This window comes from Budorcas taxicolor, chromosome 25 (genome assembly GCF_023091745.1).
Source record: "Budorcas taxicolor isolate Tak-1 chromosome 25, Takin1.1, whole genome shotgun sequence".
Taxonomy (NCBI): Eukaryota; Metazoa; Chordata; class Mammalia; order Artiodactyla; family Bovidae; genus Budorcas; species Budorcas taxicolor.
The window spans coordinates 8,293,822-8,299,939 of NC_068934.1; the positions used below are offsets into that span (position 1 = coordinate 8,293,822).

The window sequence follows — 6,118 nt, forward strand, 5'->3', positions numbered from 1 at the left end:
TGCAAGAAAGCTGGAAAAATCACAAATACATGGAGACTAAGCAATATGTTACTGAACAGCTATTGGATCAATGAAGAAATGAAATGAGAATCAAAAATACTTAAGGACAAAGGAAAATGAAAGCGCAATATAGCAGAAGCTCTGGGGTGAAACGAAAGTGATACTAAGAAGGAAGTTTATAGAAATACAGACCTACCTCAAGAAGCAAAAATCTCTGAAACAATCTAACCTTAAACCTAAAGGAACTAGAAAAATAAGAACAAGCAAAGCCCAAAATCAGTAGAGGAAGAAAATATCAGAGTGGAAATAAATAGACTACAAAGGCAATATAGAAGAGATCAGTGAATGTAAGAGCTGTTTTCTTTGAAAAGATAAATTTGACAAACCTTTCACTAGACTCAAGAAAAAAAGAAAAGGTTCATGTTAAAAAAAAATGAGAAATCACAATGTGTAACAGAAATACAAAGGATAATAACAGAATACTATAAACAGCTAGCTATATGTCAAAAAATTGTCCCTATATGACAACCTAGAAGAAATGGACAAATTCTTAGAATCATACAATCTTCCAAGACTGAATCACAAAGAAATAGAAAAATCTGAATAGACTAATCACTATTAAGGAGATTGAAATAGAAATCAAAATCTCCCAAAAAACAAAGCCAAGGACTAGATGGCTTCACAGGTGAATTCTGCCAAGCATTCAAAGACAATCTAATTCCTACCTTTCTCAAACTCTCAAAAAATTGAAGAGGAGGGAATGCTTTTAAATAAATTTTATGAGACTAGCATTGTCTTGATAACAAAACCGTACGTAACACACAAATTGCAGACCAAAATCACTGATGAACATAGATGCAAAAATCCTCAACAAAATATTCAATTCATTTCAGTTCAGTTGCTTGGTCGTGTCTGACTCTTTACGACCCCATGAACTGCAGCACACCAGGCCTCCCTGTCCATCACCAACTCTCAGAGCCTACTCAAACTCATGCCCATTGAGTTGGTGATGCCATCCAACTATCTCATCCTCTGTCGTCCCCTTCTCCTGCCCTCCTCAATCTTTCCCAGCATCAGGGTCTTTTCAAATGAGTCAGCTCTTTGCATCAGGTGGCCAAAGTATTGGAGTTTCAGCTTCAGCATCAGTCCTTCCAATGAACACCCAGGACTGATCTCCTTTAGGATGGACTGGCTGGATCTCCTTGCAGTCCAAGGGACTCTCAAGAGTCTTCTCCAACACCACAGTTCAAAAGCATCGATTCATCTGTGCTCAGCTTTCTTTATAGTCCAACTCTCACATCCATACATGACCACTGGAAAAACCATAGCCTTGACTAGACAGACCTTTGTTGGCAAAGTAATGTCTCTGCTTTTGAATATGCTGTCTAGGTTGGTCATAACTTTCCTTCCAAGGAGTAAGCGTCTTTTAATTTCATGGCTGCAGTCACCATCTGCAGTGATTTTGGAGCCTCCAAAAATAAAGTCAGCCACTGTTTCCACTGTTTTCCCATCTATTTCCCATGAAGTGATGGGACCGGATGCCATGATCTTCGTTTTCTGAATGTTGAGCTTTAAGCCAACTTTTTCACTCTCCTCTTTCACTTTCATCAAGAGGCTCTTCAGTTCTTCTTCACTTTCTGCCATAAGGGTGGTGTCATCTGTGTGTCTGAAGTTATTGTTATTTCTTCCAGCAATCTTATTTCCAGCTTGTGCTTCATCCAGCCTGGCATTTCACATGATGTACTCTGCATATAAGTTAAATAAGCAGGGTGACAAGATACAGCCTTGACATACTCCTTTTCCTATTTGGAACCAGTCTGTTGTCCCATGTCCAGTTCTAACTGTTGCTTCCTGACCTGCATACAGGTTTCTCAAGAGGCAGGTCAGGTGATCTGGTATTCCCATCTCTTGAAGAATTGTCCACAGTTTATTGTGATCCACACAGTCAAAGGCTTTGGCATAGTCAATAAAGCAGAAATAGATGTTTTTCTGGAACTCTCTTGCTTTTTCCATGATCCAGTGGATGTTGGCAATTTGGTCTCTGGTTCCTCTGCCTTTTCTAAAATCAGCTTGAACATCTGGAACTTCACCGTTCACGTATTGCTGAAGCCTGGTTTGGAGAATTTTGAGCATTACTTTACTAGTGTGTGAGATGAGTGCAAGTGTGTGGTAGTTTGAGCATTCTCTGGCATTGCTTTTCTATGGGATTGGAAGGAAAACTGACCTTTTCCAGCCCAACAAAATATTGGCAAACTAAATAAAACAATACAATAAAGGTATCATACTGCGTGAACAAGTACAATCTGTTTCAGGGATAGAAGGATGATTCAGTGTCTGTAAATCAATCAGTGTGATACACCACATTAACAACCTGAAGAATAAAAATTATATAACCAACTCAGTAGATGCAGAAAAAGCATTTGACGTGATTCACACATGTTTATGATAAAAACTCAATGTACCTTTATACAATAAAAGCAATATGTGAGAAACCCATAGCTAACCTTTTAGTCAGTGAGAAAAACTGAAAACTTTTCCTTTAATAAAGATCAAGAGTTAGACGAGTATGCCCATTCTTGCCATTTTTATTCAGCATGCTATTGAAAGTTCTAGGAATAAGGAATAAAAGCATCCAGATTGGCAAGGAAGAAGTAAAATTCACTATTTGCAGATGATGTAATTTTGTATACAGAAAACCCTAAAACTAACAAAATACTAGAAGTAATAATTTAGCAGAGTTTCAAGGTAAAAAATCGGTATAGAAAAGTCTTGATTCATTTCTTTGAACTGTCAGAAATATAGAAAATTGTCCCATTTATTGCTGCAGCAAAAAGAATAAAATACCTAGGAGTAAATTTAACTAAGGATGTGAACGATAGTACACTCAAAACTATTAAGATATTCTTTAAAGAAATGAAAGAATACCCCCAAATAGAAATATTTTCTGTGTTCATGGATTGGAAGAATTAACTTTGCAAAAATTTCCATATTACTTAACATAATATGCATGTTTAAGGTAATCTCTATCAAAATCGCAATGACTTTTTTTCAGAGGAATAGAACAAAAAAATCCTAATACCTGTATGGAACAACAAAGGCTATGAATAGCCAAAGCAGTCCTGAGAAAAAGGAACAGATCTGGAGGCATCACACTCCCTTATTTCAAGTTAAAGTTCAAAGTGTAGCAATCAAAACAGCATGGCATTGAAAGAAAAGCAGTGACAAACCTGGAAAGCATATTAAAAAGCAGACATATTATTTTCCTACAAAGGTCCATATAATCAAAGCTATGGTTTTTCCAGTAGTCATGTATGGATGTGAGAGCTGAACAGTAAAAAAAGGCTGAGTGCCCAAAGCATTGATGCCTTCGAACTGTGGTGCTGGAGAAGACTCTTGAAAGTCCCCTGGACAGCAAGGAGATCCAACCAGTCAATCCTAAAAGAAATCAATCCTCAGTTTTTGTCAGAATGACTAATGGTGAAGCTGAAGCTCCAATACGTTGGCCACGTGATGTGAAGAGCCAACTCATTGGAAAAGATTCTGATGCCTGGAAAGATTGAAGGTGGGAGGAGAAGGGGATGACAGAGGATGAGATGGTTGAATGGCATCACCGACTCAATGGACATGAGTTTGAGCAAGCTCTGGGATATGGTGAAGGACAGGGAAGCCTTGTGTGCTGCAGTCCATGGGGTTGCAAAGAGTTAAACACGTGTGAAAGACTGAACAAAATTGTTAGAAAAAGTAGACATTGATGCCTGGCTCCCAACCAAGTCTGGCGCCCAGATCAGATCTGACCTTCCAGAGCTGAGAAGGGGCTTCATTTATGCCCCAGCGGAAGAGAGCCCTCCCTTGCTGGCAGCCCCTGAAAAACTCAGAGGTCGCCATGGTGGCACCCTTGCTGATCCTATTGCTGTCCTTTGCCCTGGGATCTGCTGCACAGGACGCCCAGGGTGACGAGAATTTGGAGATTATTGATGGAGTCCCATGTCCAAGAGGCTCCCAGCCCTGGCAGGTGGCCCTGCACAAGGGCAGGCAGCCCCACTGTGGAGGTGTGCTGCTCAGTGAGCAGGGGGTGCTCACTGCTGCCCACTGCATGATGAATGAGTGCCACGTGCACATGCACAGTGATCGGCTGGTGTGAGGCCAGAACGTCAAGGCCACACAGTCCTGTCCACCATCTGTGTCACTCCACACAAACCCACACTAACAGTCTCATGCTGGTGATGCTAAATGGCTGGGCCAGGCTGTCATCCAGTGTCAAGAACATCAACCTGCCTTCCCACTGTGACCCACCACCTTCCCCAGACCACATGCACTGTTTATGGCTCGGGCACCACCACTAGCCCTGATGTGACCTTTCCAGTGCAACTCATGTGCACAGACGTCAAGCTCATCTCCCCCCAAGACTTTAGGAAGGTTTGTAAGGACTTGCTGGGGTACTCCCTGCTCCATACTGGCATCCTGAACTCCAGCACCTGTGGAGTGGTGTGCCTGCAACAGTGACTCAAGGAGACCACTGATGTGCAAAGGTACCTTGCAAGGCTTGGTATCATGGGGAAGTTTCCCTTGGGGCCAACGCAATGACCCAGGTGTCTATACCCAAGTCTCCAAGTTTGTCGATCGGATAAAAGAGATCATGAGAAGATACCGCTAATCTCTCCCTACTCCCATCTCTCCATCCCTATGCCTTGGAACAGGAAATTCACAGAAATAAGGACATCAGTGACCTACAGTTCTACTTGAATTTATCTTTCCTCAGAGACATGTCAGAGCCTCAGCAATATGTGTATAACCCAACAATACGTGTGTAAGCCAACAGTATGTGTGTAAGCCAATCAAATCAGTTAGGACCTAAAAACCAAAACAAATACAGAAACCTCAGTGCTGGTAAGGATGTAATGAGACCAGCCCTGTCTGCCACTGAAACTGTAAATTCATACAGTTTTTATGGAAGATGATTTGGCAATTTGAATGGGAACATTTGTTCTCTACCTTTGACCTAGTATTTCTAGTTGTCTACTAAAAAAAAAATCCAAAATATGGAGCAGAGTTTGAGTTTATCACAATATTGTTTTTCATAACACAATAGTGGAAACACTGAAGGTGTTTAGAAACAGTGGATTGGTTAAACACTAGGCTGGTTTGAGGCAAGGATATTCTGAAGCACTTAAGGGTAATAATTATGCAGAATTTTTAGTATTATCTGAGGATGTTTATGCTATGTGACACTAAATGAAGGAAGGAAGATACAGAAATATATATGTATGTGATTCTCACTATGTAAAATGAAAATATTCACAAAACCTGAAAGGACATTTACCAGCCTGCATTAGAAAAAAAAAAAAAAGACTTGCAAATCATTGGAGTAGAATTAAAGGGCCCAGAAATAAGCCCACACCTATAGGGACAGTTAATTTATGACAAAAGAGCAAAGAAATACAATTGAGAAAGGATGTTCTCTTAATAAATGGCCTTGGGAAAACTGGACAACCACATGGCAAGAGAATGAAACTAGTCTACTGTCTTACATAGCAAAAAAAATTAATTCAAAATCATTTAAAGACTTTAAGACCTGAACCCATAAAACTCTTAGAAAAAAACACAGTATGCCCTTTGACATTCATCTTAGCAATATTCTTTTGAATGTTTCCTCAGGCAAAGGAAACAAAAGCAAAAATAAACAAATAGGACTACAAACTAACAGCTTCTGCAGAGCAAAGGAAACCATGAACAAAATGAAAATACAACACACTGCATGGGAGAAAATATTTGCAAATCATATATCTAATAGGGAGTTAATATCCAAAATACACTACCCTGTAAAGCATCTGCCTGCAATGTAGGAGACCCAGGTTTGATCCCTGGGTTGGGAAGATCCACTGGCAGAGGAAATGGCCATTCACCCCAGTTCTTCCCTGGAGAATCCCATGGACAGAGGACTCTGGTGGGTGACAGTCCATGGGGTCACAAAGAATTAGACACAACTGAGAAACTAACACACACATCCAAAATATACATGAAGAACCTACAGAACAACAACAAAACCAAATAAAAATGGTTAGAGGATCTTAACAGACATTTTCCCAATGAAGACTTGCATAGGACCAACAGGCATATG

General features: G+C 40.2%; 1 pseudogene; it reads left to right on the forward strand.

Annotated features, from left to right (window-relative positions):
- Positions 1-3,840: 3,840 nt before the first annotated feature.
- On the forward strand, positions 3,841-4,654 carry LOC128069203 (kallikrein-7-like; annotated as a pseudogene).
- Positions 4,655-6,118: the final 1,464 nt, after the last annotated feature.